The 25,815-nt window shown below is 36.3% G+C and overlaps 1 protein-coding gene and 1 pseudogene across 6 annotated transcripts in view; one reads left to right on the forward strand and one right to left on the reverse strand.

Moving 5' to 3' along the window:
• The window catches only part of Rapgef2 (Rap guanine nucleotide exchange factor 2), a 255,100-nt gene that overhangs the window by 227,867 nt on the left and 1,418 nt on the right, over nt 1-25,815 (reverse strand). The gene's annotated exons all lie outside the window — the stretch shown is intronic.
• LOC139706477 (heterogeneous nuclear ribonucleoprotein M-like) lies at nt 722-15,130 on the forward strand (annotated as a pseudogene).

The raw sequence follows: 25,815 nt of genomic DNA on the forward strand, positions 1-25,815 counted from the left end.
TAAATAAATGAATTATGGGAAAACATGTAGTCAACTTTCGAGCACATAATGGACACTTAGTAAAAGTCAACTGCTCTTCCACATCTTTCCTCAGCTATTCTTTCTGAGCCATGTTCTCCCTAAATATAAAATGAAGAAGGGACAACACACTCAAGGCATTATATATTATTAATTGACAGCAACCTAAAATAGCTAATGTGGCACTTTCAGAAGGACTACATCATAAAAGTACCTCTTCAATAAAATCAGAAGTATAAAGATTCATTTATTGCTGTACCTTTCAGTAGTGAAAATTTATAATATTGAAACAATTCAATCACCTTTTCAGATTCTTCAGAACAAAATCATGAGATTTCTATCCCAACTTCTTACTCCTATCAGACATTTTCTGCAGCTCTACCTATACGCCTAAGCTCACAAATCAGCATTCAAATTTAAATACAAAATGATGACAAATTTCAATAGTCAAAAGAAAACTGTACCCAGTCATATCGTGCAATTCCAAATCTTTTATTCTTCGACTTCTAATAAACACACTTAGAATAGAACACATATGCATGTTACACATATGGAAAGACTTTGCTACTTTCGAAAGTAAAGCACTTTGGGTTCAGTTTCTTCACCAAATAAAACAATCAAACTATTTGGGATATAGTGGTGAACAGTGATTCTTTGAAGTCTGAAAATGCTTCACAAAGAAAAGTTCTTAACAAAACTCAACATGAAGCCTGTGCTTCTAAAATGCTCCAGGTAAGTATTAACCTGGACAATCAAATAATAGAATAATTTAAAAACATGGTTATACTGCTTTATACATGCCAAAAACAGTCATTCTTCTATAAATGCTACCAACCAAATGTTAAAAGGATCCTACCCTACCATCTTTATAAATTATTCACAATTTCTACTGGCACTAATACAACATGTCAGGATAGTAAAGCCTTATACTTATGTGTACTTTTTTGCTTGCAAAAATACTTTCTTATATATTATGCTCATTGAAGCTCACAACTACCTAGAGAAGTAGGTACAGCAAACAGCAGTGTGTACTATTTTGCAAATGAAAAAATTAAAACCCCATGAAAACTGCCAAGATCATAAAGAGAATACAAGGTAGCTCAAAAGTCTCTCTTCCAGCTACTCTTTCCCACTATAATTAAGCCCCAAAATGAATCTTAAAGTGAAACTGATGCAAAAGAGAACAAGGCATTATTAATCTTGCTTTTTTTTTCCCATTGTCCTAGCAGTGAATAAACTTAGTTATATTTATTGATCTCCTAACTTAAGGAAGGCTGTAGACAGATGAAATAAAAAGATCAGAATCTAATTAAAGTAAATATATGCATTAGAACCTAAGGCAACAAACTCAAGTCTAGGACATATTAATTAATAATACCTAGAATTCAGGTTCTGTGACTTACGCAAGTCATGGTGACTAAGTAAAATTTAAATCACTATCACCTAACTGGACAACTCTAGGAATCAATTTTGATTCCGCCTTAAGATAATTATAAGCCTGAATAATGTTACATTCAAACAATAAAAATAGGGGTTAGGGCTACAGTTATAACTCTGGCATACAGGGCATACAGCACTAGCCCAGCACGCACAAGGATCTGGGTTTGAAACCGAGCACTGCAAATAATCACCGTCTTCATCTCAAATTTTTAAAACTGTAGCAAATTGTGTTGGACCCCACCCATACTGCCTATTCTATATTAAGAATCTCTAAAGCACAACTTATACACTTAAATATTTATGAAATGCTAAAATATTAAAAGACGTCCCGGAGACCCAAAGTCAATAACATAGTTTCACCTTGGGAAAAACGTGCAGTTTAAAAGAGGAGGTAGATATGTATACCTAAGAATTATGAAATTATTACTAAGGGATAAATGATTCTTAAAGAGACCTGCAATCTTAAATCAGTAAGAATCCCATAAGAAAATTCAACCTCTAAGCCAAGTGACAAGAAGCTTCAGGTGGGAAGAAACCTTTTATACTAGTCCTTAAATAACAACCAGGATAGGTGTCTGGGAGGGACAACAGCATTAAATGAAGAATTACTAGTATAAGTAAAGGGGAGGACATCAGAAGGTGCTTGGGGGGCACTGATAAAGACCAAAGAGTGGTGGTAGCACTTATGTATGAAGAGAAGACCTTCAAAGGAAAATAAACAGATTTTTTTTCTCTCCCAAATTCCACTTACCTCTTTACAGAATCAATTCAAACAGAGCAGCAATTTACCCAGAAGATAATGCAAGATTATTATTCTTTGTGGTTACAAGTATGATTCTTGACAATTATCATCTACGTGAATGGGTTGGGCCTGACGATGAGAAATAAGGTTTTGCCTCTAAAATATCATCCTAAATAGGTCCACAACAGTACTTTTCTTCTTGAGCTTTCATCTTATAATCAACTGAGAAAAGGAAAAAAGGAAATGGAAATTAGGACTAGCCTAAAAACAGAGGGGAAGAACGATAAGTGTAGGTTCCTGTAAACTTTTTAATACATTCATTTTCACAATAAGGGGAGGGGAAACGTTTACCTAATTAAGTTGAAAAAACAACTAAAAATTCTTACAGCTTTCTAAACCAGATGATAGAAACATATCAGGCTTTTTTTTTTTTCTTTTTAATTCTCAACAGAAGATAGAGTGACATTTTATAATCAAAATCTTTGACCTATTTCATATATAAAGAATACTGTCATTATTTATTACTTATAAAGTGATAATACTATAACTTTTAAAGTGATGTCACTTTATATCACTATGAAGATACATATTTAATGGACAGACTCCAAGTTATGGAGGTGAGCTCTTTCTTCTTATTTCTCCTAAAAACTTTCACCTAGTTTAATGAGAATGATGGATTACTTTACATCAGTTTTCAAAGATTTATAGGATAGGATAGGCATTTTTTTCTCTACCCCCATGCTATTTGTATTTTGTTTCAACCAATTTGAAGGTAGGTATTGTTCTCCTGAAAATTGGTTCAATATGTTTAACATTTACTCCCTTCCTTAAAAAAAAAAAAAAAAAAAAAATCACAAATGGAAATGCATAAAATGCTATATTACATGTGAGAAGTAAAGTTTAAATTAGTTTTCAATCCCTTCCAGAAGACTACATTAATTAACTTTGGTTTCATAAATAACTGCAGTGATATATGAAAATATAAAAATCGATTATCCTCCTGAAAGGATAAGTAGCTTAAAAAAAAAAAAGCAGACATGGAGAACATTTCCACTTGCAAATGCCAGGTTTTGATAAACTGCAGCAAATTCCTCATTAGCATTTTCTATAAAGGTACACTTAACTCACATTGCTGGCAAGACACTGCTGCCAAATTCTATCAGTGTCTCTTCTGAACAGTGATGAAAACAAATTCTCTCAACTAAATAATTTGACATCTAATCTCAAAAATCCTGCTGGAATATTCATTTTTGACATCCATTGATACAATTAATTGCCATAGACATACAAATTATAATGCTAACTAATTATTTAAAAGTTATTTTTGTGGTCACAAAGAAGGAACCACTACTGAAAACAGCTACTAAAGACAACTCCATGGAACACTACAAAGAGAACCAATTATAAACCCATGCACATTTGTGTTTGGATACAAGATAAAGAATTGTTAACAACATAATAAAAAGTAAACAATTTATCTCTATATGTTATTTCAAGGTTTAGATAATATGACTATAATCATTTTAAAGATAAAGTAGAGATAAAATGCCTGTTTACAAACTAAATAGAAATGAGGGGATCTGAGTACAACACAATGTTGATTTACTGAGCAGAGCACCTACCTAGCATATGCCAGGTACTGGGGCCTGGAATACCAGATGGGAAAGGATACTGCATCAAGAATATTTAAGAAGTTTCATAAAACTATGTTAATAATGCTATTTATAGAGTAAAATTTCTTTTCTCCCGAGTGTATTTGCAAATATCACCAAGAGAAATTTGGTGCAGTTACTAAAATTCCTAGTCCTTCCTTAGCTATATTTAGGAAGAAAAAAATAACTAAGACAAGAGAGCTTTGTTTTTGCTGTTTTTAAATAACAGTGAAACTAAGCTGGGACAAGTCCCCTCCTATTCATTCCGCTTTGTGTAAAGATACCTCTTCAGCACAAGATTACAGGCTTATAATTACAGCCAATATTAGATCCTTGTACCCTGAAATCAACTGAAGTTCTCATCTGGAACTCAAGAGACAATGGGGGAGGGGATAAACTAGCCCCACCCCCAAAAAATGCAGGGATGGGGAATGAAAAAGAATCCATACAGGCTTCAAACTCCCCTTTGACTTCTGACAAAGGAAATTTCCTCATTTACTTTATCCTCGCCTTCTACAGCCAATGTTAACTTACTTTAGGACATGATGTTTATCATACTTGCAATGTAAAATATAATAATGGTAATACATGCTGCATTTGCATCACAACTGTCATTCAAAATCACACACCAAAAAAAAAAGGAAAAAAATACAAAGTCATTAACTTCATGGCATCATTCCTATGCCACTGCTGGTCCTTCTCTCTTCCTCCCACATTTGTCTATATCAATTTAAACAGGTGTGGACCTGTTTCCACCTCACAGTGGATGACTAGTCCAAGGCACCCAGTCTAGCAGAAGGGCACTCCTCAAGAACTACAAGCTTCCTCTGAACTCTCCATCTTTCTCATTCATCTGACCACTACTACCTCAGTTATCTGCCAGCACTCTCCTGACTTCCACTACCTGGACTCCAACTCCTGCAGGGATTCCCCACTACACACCAGCCCAGAAACTCTTAAAACTTTTGAAGATTAAACTTTTGAGCCTGTCAGCCAACCAGAAGGAAGAGAAACACAAATTTCTGAAACCACCAGAGCTGACCTCGAGATACTTTTTATAGAATACATGCAAAGTATGAAGGAACTGACACTTTCAGAATAAGCAAGAGAACTATCTAATTAACTGCTGCATCGAACTAACAAATATTAGCAATCTTGCTAAGACGGAGAAAATTTACCTACCAAGCAGGCAACTTTCTTACATACTGAGTTTAAGTGTTTCTGAAGCTTTCACTATTCCTGCTAAAAATGAAAAACTAAAATTATTTATTTATGAAGCATCAAAGAAGTATGAAACAAAAATGATGGATAAATAGAATTTAAGATCAGTGTTTTTATTTCCTATACTATTGAATATATCACCTTAATCAGCTAAGAGTATCTTTTTTTATTTTTATATATTTTTATTTGTTTTAATTAGTTATACATGACAGTAGAATACATTTATGCACTTTGATATATCATACGTAGATGGAGTATAATTTCTCATTTTTCTCATAGTACCTGTTGTAGAATCACATTGGTCATGCAGTCATGCATATATACATAAAGTAATAATGTCTGTTTCATTCTACTTTACTTCCCACCCTCACATCCCCTTCCCTCTTCTCCCTTCACTCCCCTCTACCTAATCTAAGGTAACTCTATTCTTCTCTACTCCCCCCACACCCACCTTCCTCGCCTGCCTTATTGTGAACTAGCATCTGCATATTACAGAAAACATTTGACCTTTGGTTTTTTGGGATTGGCTTATTTCATTTAGCATAATATTCTCCAACTCCAGCCATTTACATGCAAATGCCATAATTTCATTCTTCTTTAAAGCTTCTTTATCCATTCATCTACTAAAGGACACCTAGGTTGATTCCATAGTTTACCTACTGTGAACAGAGCTGTATAAACACTGCTGTGGCTGCATCACTGTAATATGCTGATTTTAAGTCCTTTGGGTATAAAAGGAAAAGTGGGTACCTGGGTCAAATGGTGGTTCCATTCTGAGTTTTCTGAGAAGTCTCCATACTGTTTTCCATAGTGGTTGTACCAATTTGCAGTCCCACCAGCAATGTGTGAGTGTATCTTTTTTCCCCACTGTGTGTGTGTGTATGTGTTTGTTTGTTTTTGGTACCAGGGATTGAAATCAGGGGCACTCAACCAATGAGCCACATCCCCAGCCCTATTGTGTATTTTACTTAGAGACAGGGTCTCACTGAGTTGCTTAGCACCTCTTTATTGCTGAGGCTGGCTCTGAACTTGCAATCCTCCCGTCTCAGCCTCGGAGGAAGTAGGATTATAGGCATGCGCCACAGCACCCAGCCACAGTGTTTATTTTTAAGGCAACAAATTTGTTTTCTGCGGAACCAAAAAAAAAAAATTTTCTCAAGTTATTGTGCCTTAAGGTAAACAAGGAATAAAATGTGACGGCTATCAAAAAATGAATATACAACATGGGGACTTTACCCCAAAGAAATGCTCCTAAAATTTTCATGAGTAACAGACTACCAACTGTAATCCCTTGGCACTGCTTGGCAATGCATACCTATAGCAGGAGAATCACAAATTCAAGGACAGCCTCAGCAACTTAGTGAGACCCTCAGGAATTTAGCTAGACCCTGTTTCAAAACAAAAAGGACTAGGGATATAGTTCAGTGGCCAAGCTCCCCTTTGGGTTCAATCCCCAGTACAAAAAAAAAAGCAACTTTTTTTCAAGAGTTGAAGTAACTTACTGCCATTTCCTAAAAATCATTTCTACGCACAAATAAAACCTGAGTTAGAATAATTAATAATTAATTAATAAGTGAGAAAGAAAAATATTGTCAGGATGTTTTCATGTTTTGAGCAATTTCACATCCAGACCCCGACCCGTCTTCAGTCTCTTACATTTTCTAAACTTCATAAAGCAGACCATTCAGGAAAGTTCACTATTTAGTCAAATCGTTCCAAACTACATTATAAATAACTCCAAAAGAGTTCTGTGGTTATCAAATACATATCTGAGAAAATACATACACTTAAATAATTAAACATCAAGATGAAAACAAATTTTTTTGTTCATGATACTGCTGTAGTAACAGAATCAGCCCCCCAAAATTATAAAATATACTTTCATAATGAGGTTTGGCCCACTCCCCATGCTATCAAATATCAGGAAGGAACTTTACACTTCTTGGTGGTATGACTGGACACAACACTAAACAATCCCACACCCACACCCTACCAAAGGTATTAGCATTTTAACAGAGAAGTATCAAAGAGTGCAATGCAGAGCCCACTAGCTCAGTCAGCTCCTCACCTCAGGCTCTGTGGTATGAAAACAGCCACAGACTGTAAAACATGAGTGTAGCCATATTCTCATAAAACTTTACAAACAAAAACAAGGCTGCTAGATTTGGTCCAAGGGCCACAGTTTGCTCACCCTTGATCTAGGGATTAAATCTTCAGTTTGCTGGATCCATCCTTGTGACACAGAAAAATTCACTACCCTGGATTTTTATTTACTTTACTCTGGAGCCCAAACTAGACTGGGAATTTTCAAACATTTTTTTTTTTTTAATGTAAAAATGTCTCCTTTTTCTAACAAAAGTGAAGTGTGGTGGCTAGGACTCCAAGTTTCTAGGCCTCCCAAAGGACCCTGAAGCACCTCCAGGTCCTTCGAATCTGTGAAAACCACCAGCCCACTGATCTCTGAGATTCTACTTGGCATCAAGAATGGAGATGTACTCAGTGGTTAAAATCCCCTGGGTTCAATACCCAGTACCAAAAAAACAAAAAAATGTAGAAGACAATGAAGTAAACTAAATAAGTTTGATTACAGCTTGTTTTTCTACACTTTTATGTGTACATCAATGAGATTTCATTGGAGCATATTAATCTATTCTGACAGGACCCCTTAATTTAATATATTTGCAGAGAAATCATTCAACAATTAAAAATGATCTTATATATTAAAACGCACCAAGACTGGGCTCTACTTAGAACAATTAATTGGTAAACTGGGTCTAGATATAAGAGTTGAATTGGATTTCATAAGTTAGGTATATTATTTATTTAAATTATTCTTCATGATAATCAAAATCTCAAAATAATAATTTTTAAAACCCCACATAAAATAATAAACATCACAGGAGTTCAGAGGAAGAATTCACACACTATGTGAAGTACCAGTGAAAATATCACATAAATGACAGTTTCAAAATACCAGCACCAAAGTGATTAATCTTACAGGGAGCCAAACTGGCTATCAAATATGAATAACTTTGTTCCAGAAAATTCCTTATTTCTATAAAGAAGAACTTGTTGCAGAAATTGAACCAAAAATTACTGTTCCTTTTCAGCTTTTATTCAATATCCTATTAATATGGAAATATATAATTACTTTTTTCCTTGTATCCGTCAACTTTCAAAAGCAAGATCAAATCATTAAACATTTAACATTTCCAATTTTGTACTAAGAGGTATGCCAAGCACTGAGTTTAAAGATGAACAGTAAGTTCTAGCCCAATAAATTTAGTTTAGTGAGGCTAACTGACATAACTCAAGTTAATCCATTTTAAATGAAACAAAGATAGTAACTTAAGACTCAGATTCAAGCATGCTATACTCCCACCAAGACAAATACTTTGTGAAAATAGCAAATTTAAAGATAACAAATAACCCCTACTCTTCACAGTAACATTTCTAGCAATTAGCTTCTGATGGCAAATTATTGACCCCACCATGCAACATTAGGAGCAGTTTATCTATTAAATCTTTGAATATTATCAGAAAGAAAAAACATAAAACATATATTAATTGCTTTAAGACAGGGCAGAGTACATACTTAAAGTTTTAGTATCAAAGCCAGTATGAATTCAACAAAGTACAGAACTCTATTTAAACAGCTTTCTTTTACACATGTACTTTATATACAAATGTACACTTGCCTGTAAAAAGTATTGATTCAGCTTTGGGGAGGAACAATAAATTAAGATCCTAGTATCTCAGAAAACTGACAAAGCATTATTACAGGCAGAAATATCAGTACACTAGAAAAAAATTAAGTAACATGTTTATAATTTTTTAAACAGAGTAAATCTGAAACAAAAGGAATAATTTAGAAAAATGCCATAAGCTTGTATTTTTAAATTCTAAATCAACAGGTGAGGCATTTACAATAGTTACCACAGAAATCATATTTAAGTTATATCAACATTTTAGAAATATTTATACATAATGCTCACCCACTAGTATTTGTATCCCTATTTTTAAAAAAGAGAGACTGAGGTTCAGAAAATTAATAATCATACACCTAAGTCAACCAAGAAGTTGAATACATGATTACATAAATGTAGCTACATCAACGTTGCTCTACCCACTAAGACTTTCAAAGTCTCCTGAGAATCACTGCATAACCTATTGCAATCATCTATATTCTTTGCGAAGTAATTGGACAAAATACTATCAGCTCACATTACACATTAATCTTAATCTCTTAATTTCCTGTATTTCTGCACTATAGAGGCTTAAAAGCAAAATACTCAATTTCCAACCTTTTTCGCTGCCAGGAGTGGACCTCTGGAGAATAACAAATACCTAGACAAGGGCTTTCTTGCAAAATAAGACAAACCTCTGACCATGAAAAACATTTCCAACACCCCTTTGTTCCCTGCTTGGTGGAGTAACCACAATCTTTTGTCTTTGAAGACTAACCTTACTTACTAAGTAGAAGTTCCATTCTCAATGACATCCTTAAGCCTGTGCACCAACCCCATCCTGCACTGCCTTCCTTTAGATTCTTAATAAGACCCTAGTTAAGACTCTATAAAGCAATTTTAGTAAGTTGCATAATAATGCAACCCGAATAAAATCTATGCCATAAATCAAGTCTATCTAACCAACTTACATTGTTAAGTCACTGTGGTGAATTAATCATAATATACAAATAATGAAACATTATCTTAGTAATAAGATATTGAAACTACTGAAAAATACTAAGAAAAGGGGCAAATATTATTAAACACTCCACGCCAAAGACTATGCTAAGTACTTTAATATAACTTAATGTAGTTAATCTTCACAACAAGATTAGTAAACATTACCATATCCACCCGTGGTAAAATTTTCATCAATCTTTGATCAAACAGAATAATATGGTAAAACAAAGTCAACCACTTATTTTGAGATTATCACCTCCTTATTTTTATAACAGTAAAATAAAGAATATTGAGTTTACACTTAATTTTAACATGCTTCCTTTGGAAAACAAATATGTGGCAAATCAACATCAGTGCCCCACTGTATTATGAAATTTTTACAATCTATGTAGTCTAAAAAGCCTTGAATCCTAAACTAAGGTTAAGTTACCTCCCCACAGCCACAAAGACAGTGCACTGAACTCCAAAGTCATAACCACCAAGTTATATGAAAGAAATACACTAAATAAACCCAAAACAGGATTGCAGGGCTCGAAAGAACGGCAGAGATGACAGCAACAGAGTCCAAAATGGAGGTAGAGAGTGGCAACAGGGCTCCAGCACGACAGGTGAAGAACAACCTACTCAGAAGGAGATGAGAAAGGAGAGAAACACAGAAAGAGGAGGCAATGGCTTTCAGTCATATGCCAACCCAACTAAAAGATACAGAACCTTCATCACAAACATACCTTTTGATGTGAAATGGCAGTCATTTAAAGACCTGGTTAAAGAAAAAGGGACGTGCTATTGTTGAATTCAAGATGCAAGAGAGTATGAAAAAAGCTTCTGAAGTTCTAAACAAGCATAGTCTGAGTAGAAGACCACTGAATGTTACAGAAGATCCTGATGGTGAACACGCCAGGAGAGCAAAATGTGATGGCTACAACTGGAGGGATGGGTATGGGACAAGTGGCCCAGAAATGATTAATACCCCACTCAGTAGCCTAAATAATCCTAACATCCCAAATGAGATTATCCACGCATTACAGGCTAGAAGACTTGGAAGCACAGTATTTGTAGCAAATCTGGATTATAATGTAAAATTGGCTGGAAGAAACTGAAGGAAATTTTTAGCGGTAGTTCAAGCAGACATTCTGGAGGCTAAAGATGTGAAAAATTGTGGAATAGGCACTGTGATTTTTGAAAACTCCAAGGAAGCTGTGCAAGCTATATCTATGTGTAACAGCCAACCGCTATTTGATAGACCACTGCAAGTACAAATGGATGAGAGGTCTTTACCAAAGGGAGACTTTTTCCATCCTGAACATCCACAGCAACTTCCCCATGGACTTGGTGGTATTAGCATGGGGTTAGAACCAGGAGGGCCAATAACCAAACAAAGACATTGGAATGGAAAACATAGGGTCTGCAGGAATGGGAATGCAAGGCATAGGATTTGTAATAAATAAAATGGAAGGGACCTTTTGGTGGTCGTGATAGGGAAAACGTGGCAATTTGGATCTTGGATAAATAAACAGAGGCCTAAAAAATGAAATTCTAAGTAATGCACTGAAGAGAGGACAGATCATTGCAAAGCAGGGAGGAGATGGAAGTAGAGACAACATCCTTGGGATTCACTGCATTGAGGGGTGCAAGCCTGACCCAGGCATGGATCAAGTGGGCACCACGATCAAGTGCATAGGGCCTGGTCAAGGACCGCATGGGCTCCGGCATCGAGTGTACAACCACATGGCCTGCAGCATGAAGCTCATTGGCTCTGAGGTCAAGCGACCGTGTGAGCCACACAATTGAACACATGAGCTCTGGTGTAGAGCATATGGGCCCTGCCAATCAGCACATGGGCCTGAGCATGGAGTGCATGGGACTGGCAAGCATGCAGGCCAGCCTGAATCGCAAGGCCAGAGGCCTGAAGCAAATGGGTGCCAACAGCCTGGAGTGAATGGGCCAGGTATGGGCCCTGCCCTGGGCACTAGCATTGAACGCATGGACCTAGCCATGGGTGGTGGCAATGGTGCCAGCTTTGACAGCACCAATTGACATGGAACGTGGCAACTTTGATAGAGCTGGAAGCCATGCTCCTGGGGTGGCCAGAAAGGCCTACCGGATATTTGTGAGAAATCTCCCATGCTGATTTTACATGGAAGATGCTAAAGGACAAATTCAACAAAAGTGGCCATGTGCTGTACGCCAACATCAAGATGAAGAATGGGAAGTCCAAGGTGTGCAGTGTAGTTAAGTTTGAATTGCTAGAGGTGGCTAAGAGAGCCTCCCGTCAGATGAATGTCATGAAGCTGAGTGGCCAAGAGACTGATGTTGGAATCAATAAGCAGTTGCCTTTTTTTTTTTCAGTTGTCAATGGACGTTTATTTATTTATATATGGTGCTGAGAATCGAAGCCAGTGCCTCACACATGCTAAGCAAGCACTCTACTACTGAGCCACCACACCAGTCCAGCAGGTGCCTTTTTTAAACATTAAAACCAGACCTCTGAATTTGTATTTTTTCTTGTTAACCATTTTCATTTGTTGGCTGGATGTATAAACATGTTTAAAAAATGTAGTTGCTTTTTGGAGTAATTTGAATTACTTTTTAAACGACAGGGGTTTCCATTTGACTGTTTGCATTGAGACTGCAATGTGCACAATTTTTTTTTTTTTTTTTTTGTAGTTGTACATCTTGTTAACACTGAATATGACTTTGGTAATAAATGCCAGTTCCTGAAAGTGAAAATTAAAAAAAAAAAAAACTATTCTATGAACACCACAAAAATTAAGGATTAATTTATAATTATAAAAGAAAACAGCCATTCCAGAATATATAAAGTGGGAACAAGGACTTTTAAAGTGAAATGGTTTTATCATGCTGCCTGCCACAGAGTTTTCTGTAACCGGGTGACATAGATTTAAACCATATCAGAGAAAATGGAATCAAGATAGGAATTCCCAACCACTGCAACATAAATCTTAGATGATGACTAGGTTTGGAAGTTCACATTTAGGAATAAAGAACTTCGGGGTCTCTAAGTACATTGTATATGTGTAAAAAATGTTTATGGTACTTTAAATCCAAGGAATAGACAGGCAGGAAATGTTTGCCCTTAAAGTTTGCTCTCCTTAATTTTTTCCAGTTCCACAAGAAAAGAGGGTGGTGGTAATCAGAAAAGAATGATTAGAAACAATTTGAAATGCTATAAATTCTTCCTTACTACCTCACTTCTTGGCACTTAGGACACGTATTTCAAATTTTTCTAACTCCTCAGTTGTTGATACTCATTTCTATTTGATTGGAAATATATAAACTTGATTAAGCAGTTTCTCAATAACTCAAATCAATCATCAAATATTTTTCACAATTTGATCAAGCATTCCCTAACAGAATGTAGTGTCTCTAAAAGAAAAAGTTGTGTAACTTAGAGAAGAAAAAAATCAGAAACGTTTTGTCTTGCATCATTCCAGTAGTTAATTACATAAAGAACAACTGAATGACTGCTAAAGAGATTTAGTCCACACCTCCTGTATAAACAGCTTTCCTTTTATTTTCTTATTAGATTTCAGTTACCCCAAAACCTGGCCAGGAGTCTTCTTTTTCATTTATGCCCGAAAATGCAATTATTACTAAAACTATCAAACAAAAAATTAATTTAAAATATTAAAAACACATGATTTATGTCTTTCTTACTAATAAACACTTTGCTTATATTTTTATAGTTAGATCCCATATTTTTAATATAAGTCCAATCGTCCAAACCAATTTTTATAGTTACAGAAAAAAGTTACACATTTACAAAAACAGCATGTATTTCCACTGGAGGAGACAAGTGTGTGATGAATCCAGAGGGCAGGCATGGAGACTTTACTCTAAATGCAAAGACATATATGTGAGAGGGGAAAGATTTGTAGAGATTTTTGCTTTGAGTTGATTTTTAATGCATTTTTTTTTAAGTTTCTTTTTTGGATCCTAATAATGTTCTAAAAAATCTAAGTGAAAATAATGAACATCTGCAGGTCAGTTTATCATCATCCATGGCTATAATGCAGCCTTACACTAGAATTTTTGAACACGCCCTTATGACTCCCTCCCTTATTCCCCTTCTCTTCCCTCCATCCCTCCTCCTACCAAAAGTAGCAAAGAATTTTTAAATTCCCAGGGAATTAAAAGGAGATGGCACAATACAATTCAAATTTCACTGAGATTAACTTTGTTAAGCTAAAACCAATTTCTTTTCCATTTTGCTTAATAAACATGGAATTTTCTACTTCCTACACTTTTTTTTTCTTATACCAAATAATCTAATTACTTAAATTCGGGATCATGAAACATTGAAAACTGGTACAATACATTCATCTTCTAAATATTTAAAAAATACAGATAAGGACAAAGTGAATAAATAATTAAAAAGTTATTAATTTAGCTTCCCTTACCCATTTATTTATTAGCCTGTGTGTGTGTGTGTGTGTGTGTGTGTGTGTGTGTGTTTGTTTTAAATTCTCTCCAACTAATATGCAGCCTCATTCATTGTACCAATGGACCAATGCATACAAAATATTCAACTAAAAGGTTCTGGCTCTTCATTAAGATTAAGATTAAATCAGATCAGGAGAAAGATTTAGTTTTAAAAAATAATAAACTGGTAGCCTTTTTCCCGATTCAAAAATAACTCCAAAAAGGGCTGGGGATACAGCTTACTGGTAGAGCTCTTGTTTACTTGTTAGCATGCATGAGGCCTTGGGTTCAGACAAAAACAAACAAAAATCTCCAAAAGCTATGCTTCCTTTTAATTTTGAAATTTAAAAAATAGTTCACAAATTTCCTGTCCCATTCACTGAGCCTCCCATCAGTTCAACATTTTAATACTTTTTTTTTTTTAATATTTATTTTTTTTTTTAGTTCTGGGTGGACACAACATCTTTGTTTGTATGTGGTGCTGAGGATCGAACCCGGGCCGCACGCATGCCAGGCGAGCGCGCTACCGCTTGAGCCACATCCCCAGCCCAGTTCAACATTTTAAAAAGCATAATAAAATGCATCAATTTCAGAATCCCAGATTTCCTTTGTCTCTTCCAATCTGTGATAGTTCTCAGCATTTCTCCAACAATTTTGAGGAATACTGGCTGTTGAGGGCCACAGCTGAGTCAGGATGACGAATGGCACATTGCCAGAAGGGAGTGGTTGAGAGGTGAGCCAGGGAGCCATTGAGATGATGATGGTTATGTTAAGCTGTGTATTCAACTGTATATTTGACCTTTACTGTCTGGCAATAGGGCTCCTGCTACTTTGGAGTTCCCGAGGGAGAGTGCGCCCAGAACCCGGTGGAGGGTGAGGGTGTTCCCGGGGAGCGTGTATGGAGTGCTGGGGGAATTCAGCAATAAAGAGTTGCTGTTTTGGACCTACAAGTGCTTCGTGGAAGCTCAGTTATTTGTGCCCAGCCAGACTGCGGCAACTGGCCAGTTATTTTGCATTAAATTTGAGTCTGTCTGATGTTTTCTCCACTTGGGTTGATTTTTTGTTGTTGTTGTTCTTTGTTTTTTAGTAAGAATGTTAGGCTGAGTATGTAGTTCAGTGGTGGAATACTTTGCCCACTATTCACAAGACTCTGAGTTTGATCCCCAACACTGCCATAAATAAGAAAAAGTATACCATAGATATTTCCTCCTCGGTGCACAGTATCAGGAGACACAGAATGTAAGTCTCATTACTGGTGCTGTAAGTCCCCTGTTAGTCATCTGATTGCCTTATCGGTTATCAGATTAGCTGCTGAGTTACTGCAGTACTTGGGTTGAATTAGCCTTATTTTACTTAATAATGGCCCCAAAGAGTAAGAGCAGTGGTACTGGCGATTTTATTACAAAATATAATTTTTCTATTCTATTATTATCTTTGTTAATCTCTTAGTTTTTCTGATTTTTGGCTATAATAGGGATTGATTCCACATGTGAGGCAACTACCACTGGAGCTACAATCCCCAGTCTTCTATTATTTTGAAAAAGCTCTCACTAAATTGCCTGAGCTGACCTTGACCTTTGTGATGCTCCTGCCTCAGCCTCCCATGTAGCTGGAATCATAGGTGTGGGCTATCACAGCAAGTTTACTGGGCCTAATTTATAAACTATACTTTATCATAGGTATGCATAAAAAAAATAACATAGTATATAGGCTCAGTAAAGAGGATGCCACAGGATCAGGCATACACTGGGGGCCTCAGAATACATCTCCTGCAGATAAGGGAAGAGTACTGTACATCCATTAGACTTCCTTCAGACTAAGAAAAAAAAAATCTTCAATTGGAACAGATCAAGTAATTTCTTTGAGAGATCATGACAGCTAAAGCTAGTTTTACTACTTCCACTATTATAAAAAACAAAAAATTGTGGACAGTTGATACATATATTGAAATATCCCAAAGGTTCACAAATATCACTACTCTTGCTCACGCTAGACCTTGTGATCTTTGATCTATGTTTTTTAAACATCATTATAGAATTCTCTCTTCACTATCACTATTTAAATCCATCTCACCTTGCACTACCACCTTCATCCCCAATATTATTGTTATTTTAGGAACTCAAGGCCAAACCATTCACTGATAACAGTAGTGATATTTTAGCCAAAAGGTAATGAACCTTTATGCAGTGTGGAAAATGGGCAATCCCTGAAGGTCACATATTGTATGATCTCACTCATGTACTTTTTTTGATACTGAGGATTGAATCCCAAGGGTGCTTAACTATTGAACCACATCCCCAACCCTTTTCACTTTTTATTTTGAATCAGGGTCTCACTAAGTTGCTGAGGCTGGCCTCGAACTTGCGATCCTCTTGCCTGAGCCTCCTGAGTGGCTGGGATACAAGTGTGAGCCCCATGCCAGACCTGTCCATATACTATTTTTGAAATGACAAAATTACAGAAATGCAAAACAGATCAATGATTGCCAGAGAGGTAAGTTAGCCACATAAAGCGTATGTGCTATAAAAGGGCAACAAGAGGAATCCTTCGTAGTGCTGGAATCTTCTTGAATCTCAGCTGATCAATGTCAATAATCTGCACTATTACAAGATATTAATAAAGGGAAAACCCAGGTAAAGGGCACCCAGGATCTCCATATTACCTCTCACAACTGCATGTGCAGCTACATTACCTTAAAGTTAAGTTTAATATTTTTCAAAAACGAGTCTTTAGAATGAATTCTCAGGAGAAATCAGATAATCACCACAGTGCCCCCTAACCCTCTTAGGTGCACTGATTGTTAGCTTCTAGGAAAGTTCGGATCAGTTTTCCCCAGAATGACCAGCTAATGATTAATTCTTATTTAGGATTTCTTCTTTCATTATTAGCTTTTATGTTGAATAGAAACAAACTCCATGGGCTAGAGAAAGACAAAGCTGCCAAGGGCCTGATAGTAGAGTGTCGGCTTGGCCAAAGGAGCAAAATGCAAATTTTTATCTCTGTTCATTTAGCTCATACTAATATTCAAAAAAGTCTAAAGCTCTGCAATCTGTGATTTACAACTTGTGGGAAGGAAGCAATGAGAAACCACAGCAGGAGGGAAGAGTTTACTTCCAATGAGAAAATAAAGGTCTTCTTCAAGTCACCAACAACAACTGCTACAAAATACGTTTTATTCACAAAGGATGTGAAAGCACAGAAATAGTGGAGCCAAGACAGTTTAAAACACAAGGACTAAACTTCCATAAAACCTAACCCTACCAACACCACAACACACCAAAGGTAATTCCTTTCACAGACTGGAGGAGAAAAGGAAATACCTAAATATCACAAAAAACACACTCTATAGTTCAGTAAGTGGTGGCTAATTAGCATGAGATCATGGGGGATTTTTTTCCCCCTGAAAAGATAAAAATTCTAACCATTAAAATAATGTGACAGGGGCCTGGCCTGAACCTTTATGCAGGGTGGAAAATGGGCAATCCCTGAAGGTCACATATTGTATGATCTCACTCATGCACTTTTTTTGGTACTGAGGATTTTAGCACTTGGCCTAGCACTTGTGAGGCACTGGGTTGGATCCTCAACATCACATAAAAATAGTTATTGGGTGTATCTACAACTAAAAAACAATAATAATAAGACAAGGCGGGGGTTGTGGCTCAGTGGTACAGCGCTTGCCTAGCACGTATAAGGCACTGGGTTCAATCCTCAGCACCACATAAAAATAAATAAAAATGAAAGGTATTGTAACGATCTACAACTAAAAAAATTTTTTTAATAATGTGACAATCTGCATATTTTTCTCCCAAAGTGACATAACCACTGAACATATTTTTACTACATACACATACTCTAGCTCTGACAAAGCTACAAAAAATCAATTATATGCACTACAAATTGCTTCTCTTCCTAATTTATCAACATAAATTAATCTATCTAAACAAAAAAAATGGTACAGAGGAGTGCTACAGCATTAGTTTTAGATGTAGAATGGTCCCCAAAGGCCCACATGCTAAAGGCATCATCCCCAGAGTGGTGCTACTGGGAAGTGCTACAACCTTTAAGAGGTGGAAAATAATGAGAGGTCATCAGGTCACAGGCAATGCCCTTGAAAGGAACAGTGACACCCAAACTAACACTCTCTCTTTCTCTTCCTGCCAGCATCAGGCCTAAAAGCAATAGGTATGCCCAATTATTGACTGAAACCTCCAAAACTGTGAGCCAAAATAAGCCATTTCTAAGTTAATTACTTCAGATATTTATTATAGTGACATAAAATAAAGAACCATTTCCAAAAGCTCACTACAATTATTACATTGTGTCATCACAAGTCAATCTGAGTCTTTATACATTCATTTTTGCCTGCTTAAATTTATAATTCTTCAACTCTTCCAAAGGACAGAATGTTCACATTACCACTACACATTAAGAAATACTATTATATTAGCATAACTATATGATAAATCAGATACAGATAGTTCCCTACTTAAAATGGTTTGATGTGGGTTTTTTATTTTATTTTTTGTTTTTTTACTTTGCAATGGTGTGAAAGAGCTAAATGCATTCAGAAACCACACTTCAAAATTTGATTTCTAGTATTTTCCTGGGCTAGCAATATGCGGTATAGTACTCTCTACAGACTTGGAAGCAACTCATAGCTCCCAGTCCAGCATGCTATCACAAAGGTAAACAATCAATACTATCCAGTGGAGTGTTCCTTCGTTATAGATGCTTGTTAGATTAGGTGCATTTAATTAATTTTCAACTTAACAATAAGTTGTTAAGTGGTTACATCAGGATGTAACTACACCATAAGTCTAGGAGCACTTATACTTCATATTGGATTCCTGGAATGTACATGTAGCAGAAGATATCAAGCTTTAAGGAAAAATAGTGTAAGTAAAAAAAATCTTTTAACAATCAGCCAGGTGCAGGCAGCAGTGCATGCCTATCTATAATCTCAATCACTTGGGAAGCTGATGTGGGAGGACATCAGCAAGTTCAAGACCAGCCTCAGCAATTTAGTAAGATCCCCTACAAAAGGACTGGGGTTGTAGCACAGTGGTAGAGTGCCCCTGGATTCAATCCTCAGTACCACCACCAAAAAAAAAAAAAAATCTTAAAAATCAAGAAAATTATCAACAACTTGTATTTTTTTCCCTGTGAACTAGCAAATGTTCATCATTATCACTGGCCATGATTAGGCCATGCTGGCATAATGCAAACACAGTTTATTTAGTACAATGAGTAGTTGGCATCCACATGCACACATTCAGCTAGCCCATTCAGCAAATGATACTCCTGCAATATTTCTTTTTTTTTTTTTTTTAGTTGAACACAATATCTCTATTTTTATTTATTTATTTTTATATGGTACTGAGAATCGAACCCAGTGCCTCACACATGGTAGGTGAACGCTCTGCTGCTGAGCCACAACTCCAGCCCCTCCTGCAATACTTCTATTCCTTCTCCACTGTTAACTAAGGTATATCCAACCATCAAGCCAGAAGAATAGACATCAGTCATTTTTGTTGTTTTATAGTACTGGGGATCTGGAACCCAGGGCCTTCCATGGACGGCAATCTTTTTTTTTTTTTTTCCAGATGTAGATAGACCTTTATTTTATTCATTTATTTATATGCAGTGCTGAGAATCTAAACCAGTGCCTCACACATGCTAAGCAAGCGCTCTACCACTGAGCCACAACCCCAGACCTGGACCTCAGTCTTAAAGAGAATTCTCAGAACTGGGGATGTAGCTCTGTGGTACAGTGCTTGCCTAGCATGCTCAAGGCCCTGGGTTCAATCCCCAGTACAGAGAGAGAGAAAGGGAGAGAGGGAAAAAGAGATGAAGGGAGAGCAAACTATCATTAGGCACTGAGCTAAACACTTGATCCATAAAACAACATCAGTAAGTGATTATCATTTTATAGATAAAGGAATCATTAAAACTGGAATGAAGAAAGGAAATATCTTATAATATGCACATATCAAGAAACCACTGACTACTGCCAGTTTCCAAAGTTATTTGGATATAAAATGTACAAAATAAATAACAAAACTTTCTTAAAGTTTTCATACGCATCAAGCAAGCAGTCTTTCTGTGTTTTCTAAAAGGTTATCAGGCCATTATTTCATATAGTCAACTTATATCTGAGGCATATCCCACTATTACTTGATTGACCTGAATTTCAATTATCACCAAAAGAAAGACCTTATTGCAGTTTAAATTCCTCAAAATCTACCCAAAAAAAAGTTGTTTGCAAATCCACAATAAAAAAAAAATTAAATACAATGTTTTCTTATGAAGCAAAGAACATTTGATTTCAAGAATTGAGCTTCAGGGCTGGGGATGTGGCTCAAGCGGTAGCGCGCTCGCCTGGCATGTGTGCGGCCCGGGTTCGATCCTCAGCACCACATACAAACAAAGATGTTGTGTCTGTCAAAAAAATAAATATTAAAATAAAAAAAAAAAAAAGAATTGAGCTTCAGCCAGGTACAGTGGTGCATACCTATAATCCCAGCTACTCAGGAGGCTGAGGCAGGAGGATCACAAGTTCAAGGCCAGCCTCAGTAACTTAGGGACACCCTGTCTCAAAATAAAAATAAAATATTGAGGATGTAGCTCATTGGTGAAGCATCCTGGGTTCAATTCCCAGTATGGGAATGGAGGGTGGGGGAGGCTGAACTTGAGCTTGGCAGTTACAGTGTATCCTCTCTTGCTTATTAAACAGTAAGATCATTAATAAAATGATAGAAGAGGTTATAACTGGTTTTGTTTTTATGTCCTTTCTTGGATAGGGAGGCAAAACGTTGGAAACAAGGCAGTCCTATTCCTGTTTTAACTATTCTATGAACTCCCATTTACCACAATGAAACCAGCAGCTGGATCGTTTTGATCCTCAGCCAAGATATGCAAAGCTAATTATGAAACTGTTAATTACTAAATGTTTAACAGGCTATTTGAAGACTTTCAGGCTTTCACTAATAGTGCAAAAGAATGTTACTAATTTTTGCCATAAATTTAAGTCCTCACTTGTTCAAAGCCACATGCTAATAAAGTTTGAAATTAGTATTTTAGTTATAAATGTATGTTTTTTACCCAACAAATTCACAAAACACTTCTATGAAATTTAAATGTTTGTGACCAATCATTTCTTTGGGAAATATGCTTTTCAAACTGTGTATAGTTTAGTAGCTTTAAGAACAAAAACTACTTAAAAAATAAATATTATCACTACAGCCCAGAACCAAGTAAAAATATAATCAAAGTACAAGCTATCAAATTAAAATGAGTCTACTCATAAACAATGGTAAAAAGAAACTCAAATGGAAAATTTAACTGTAATACACATAATTCTTCCCCTACATTTGAAAGTTAAATATGTCAGAGATATTCTTTTGTACTAATTCTCATAATTTAAAGTTCTCTATGCTAAAGGTATTTTCCTTCAGCTTTCTCATTATGACTCAAGATGAATTCTACCGAGTGACTTTTGCAAAGAACTAAATAAACCCTGTACTCTCCAAGGAACTCTCGCCTGACAAATTCATGACTTAGCAACTAAATCAAATGGTGCAATAGCCCAAAAAATTTTTAATAGTGAAAAGCAAAGTAAGATATTAACCAGGACATAGGGTGAGTTATTTTATACATACCCTATCTAAAAGTAACTTTTACAACTAGCTAAAAACACACAAATTTGGTCTTTAAAGTAGAGGAAACAATTTTGTAATATATGTTTCACCTGGAAAACTAAAATATTAAGCTATTTAAACACTCCAAAGAAGTAATTTCAAAGGGCCTGAACTCAACAAGTTAATAGTTTAGAAAATTATTTTATTGCATAAAGCCTTGAAATCTAAAGCTGTTTGTAATTTATTTACATCTTCCAGTTCATTAAATTGCTTTGGTAACCACAGGTCTCATTTAAGTGATTAAAGACACAAACCTAAATAGTTGAATAAAGCAATTACTTAAGTAAGAGTCCAGTTTTTCAGCAGAGGTACATTTTAAAATATCAATAGAATGTCTATTGCTCATTATTTTCTTTTTTTTAATATTCATTTTTTTAGTTATAGGTGACCATGATATCTTTATTTTATTGTTTTATTTGTATGTGGTGCTGAGGATCGAACCCAGTGCCTCACGCATGCTGGGCAAGCGCTTTACCACTAAGCCACAGCCGCCGCAGCTCCTGCTCATTATTTTCAAGGGAGTATGTTGTCTAAGGACAGAATGCCCCATTAACTAGAATTCACAGTATAGGACAAACACTAGATTAAATACAGTTTTTTCAGTCCTCTCAGAATATCAGGTGAAACAGTGAGAGCTTCTTGAATCCGAATATGCATGATTTGGCTAAAAATTTAGATGACAATTTTTTCTATACTTCTCCTTACCATTGCCCCTTCCCAGTAAAATGCCTACAGAGTAGGTTCCGGTTTTCCAGGTGGATATGAAATGCTCTTAATTCAAAGTTACTGAGAATCTCCCCACCCTAGATTCTCCTCTAGCCAACTTCTTAGGTTACACAAGTGACATTGAGTTTACTTCTAGGCAATTGATTGACCTAAATACAAAACTGACTTCACAGAGTATAGAAAAAGAACTAGGCTGACCTGATTAAAAAAAAGAAAGAAAGAAAAGGGGGGAAAAAAGAATTAAATTTAATGAAAAATGCATTTTTCTTTATTCTTTTCCTTCTAAGCACCTTCCTTTCTCCTGTGAGAATCCCACAAACTCCTTTATGGAATCTATCCTCGGAAACAGAAGGAAGCACCACAGCAAAACTTTCCTAATTCATGTCCTTCAAGCTTTTTTTAACATGGTTGCTTTGGTTATATTACAAAGTTCTAACTCTCCAGTATTCATGAGACTAGACACTACTTACACAAAAACTTCACTCCTTTTTTTTTTTTTTGTACTGGGGTTTGAACTCAGAGGAACTCACCACTGAGCCACATCCCCAGCCCTATTTTGTATTTTATTTACAGACAAGGTCTCACTGAGTTGCTTAGTGCCTCACTTTTGCTGAGGCTGGCTTTGAATTCCTGATCCTCCTATCTCAGCCTCTCAAGCCGCTGGGATTACAGGCAAGTGTAAAGTTCCACTTTTGCATTAACAAGCACAGTAGTCTTTTAATATGTTAGTTTAGGGGTTTTTGTTTGTTTGTTTTATGCGTTATGAGCGACTGAACCTAGGGGTGCTTTACCACTGAGCCATATCGCCAGCCCTTTGCATTTTTTATTTTAAGTTGATGAGGCTAAACTCAGACTTGCCATCCAATGGGCAGAAGAACTGAGCAAGCACTTCACAGAAGAAGAAATACAATCGGTCAGCAAATATATGAAAAAAATGTCTTTTTTTAAATATTTATTTTTTAGTTATAGGTGACCTTGAGCTTAGTTAGAGAAATGCAAATGAAAACCACATTGAGCGGCTGGGGATGTGGCTCAAGTGGTAGCGCGCTCGCCTGGCATGCGTGCGGCCCGGGTTCGATCCTCAGCACCACATACAAAGATGTTGTGTCCGCCGAAAACTAAAGAAATAAATATTAAAAAATTCTCTCTTTAAAAAAAAAAAAAAAAAACCACATTGATAGGGCTGGGGTTGTGGCTCAGCGGTAGAGCGCTCGTCCAGAGGTCCTGGGTTCAATCCTCAGCACCACATAAAAATTAATTAATCAATTAATTTTTTTGTTGTTGTTAAACACACACACTGATAGAGGCTGGGACTCTAGCTCAGTGGTAGAGGCACTGGGTTTAATCCTCAGCACCACATAAAAATAAAGAAATAAAATAAAGGCATTCTGTCCATCTACAAAAAAAAAAAAAATTTAAAAACCACACTGGTATTTCATCTCACTCCAGTCAGAAAGGCAATTATCAAAATACAAGTAACAATAAATGTTGGCGAGCATGTTGGGGAAAAGGTACACTCATACATTGCGGTGGGACTAAAAATTGGTGCAACTACTCTGGAAAGCAGTATGGAGATGCCTCAGAAAACTTGGAATAAAACCATCATTTGACCCGGTTATCCCACTCCTCAGTATATACATACCCAAAGGACTTAAAATCAGCATTTTATAGTGACACTGCCACATCAATGTTCATAGCAATTCAATTCCCAATAGCTAAACTATGGAACCAGCCTAGGTGCCCTTCAACAGATGAATGACTAAAGAAAATGTGCTATATATACACAATGGAATATTACTCAGCCATAAAGAGAAATGAAATTATGGCATTTGCCAGTCAATGGATGGAACTAGAGACTATCATGCTAAGTGAAATAAACCAATGCCCCCAAACCAAAGGCTGAATGTTCTCTCTGCTGTGTGGATGCTAACTCACAATAACGGTGGGGGGTAGATCAGAAAAGAATAGAAGTAAACTCAATTAGACAAAGAGGGATTAAAGAAAGGAACAGGAAATGGGAATAGGAAAGACAGTAGAATGGTTTGACATTATTTTCCATGTTCAATTTCCAATGTAATTCCACATAATGTACAACCAGAAAAATGGGAAGTTGTACTCCATGTATGTATAATTTGTCAAAATACATTCTACTGTCATGTAAAACTAAAAAGAACAACAACAATAAAAAAAAAAAAAAACTTCCCATCCTTCTGCCGCCTCAGCTTCCAGAGTACCTGGGATTACAGACAGGCAACACCACTCCCAGAAGCATTTCTTTTCTACTTAAATTTCAAACTTTTAAAAGATGGATTATTTCTGACATGTCAGGAAAAGATGGAAAACATTCACATTTCAAGCTACTTTCTCTTGAAAACAATAAACAAACAGGGGGGTTTGCGCAAGTAAAACCCAAATGATGAACATCAAAGTTAATGGGGCTGACACGTAAGAATGTTCAAAATGTTTGGTAAGTTTTTCTGTGTTTACCTTTTCTGTGAAGGTTAGGTGGGAGGGGAGGGGTGCTGCTTTCAGATTGTCAGTGGGGCTTTCATGGTGTGGTATTAGTAGTAACTGGCCCACTTACTTCTGACTCAGGCCAGGTTCTATGTTGGGTCAGTTTTTACTCCATTCTATACAACTGGCAGGGGAAAAGGAAAGTTTAACAGTTCATTTACTTGGCACAATCCACAGGCTGTCACAGTGGAGGTTTTGTCTCTTCCAGTCTTGTTTGCTGATCTGTCCGTCCACCTGATAGCAGGTTTCAAGCACTGTTATTCTTCTAACTAATCAACTGAAGACACCACTTCCCCCATCTCTAATTTCCACTACAAGGCTCTGACATCATTCCTGACCAGCCTAGCTAGGTTCTAATATTCTCAGCATGTGTGATTTCACTTGGCACTTCAAACACTATTCTTGAAAAGAAGTGAAATATCTCACTGAAATTTGCTTTTCCTTCCCACTGAGATTAGGAATGTGCATTTTCAGGTGCAGAAGACTCCAATGCAACTGAAAATTTTAAAGCAGTACTCTGGTGGAGGAAGGCACTTGAGAGGCACTGAAACACCAAGGGGGGGGGACAAGATCAAAGCAGAACATTCCTTGATCATCACAGAAACAGCGTTTGAGAATAGGAACTTTCTGGAGACACTAAAATAAATTGCCTTGTAAAATTATGGCCCATT

Source organism: Marmota flaviventris, chromosome 7 (assembly GCF_047511675.1).
Source record: "Marmota flaviventris isolate mMarFla1 chromosome 7, mMarFla1.hap1, whole genome shotgun sequence".
Taxonomy (NCBI): domain Eukaryota; kingdom Metazoa; phylum Chordata; class Mammalia; order Rodentia; family Sciuridae; genus Marmota; species Marmota flaviventris.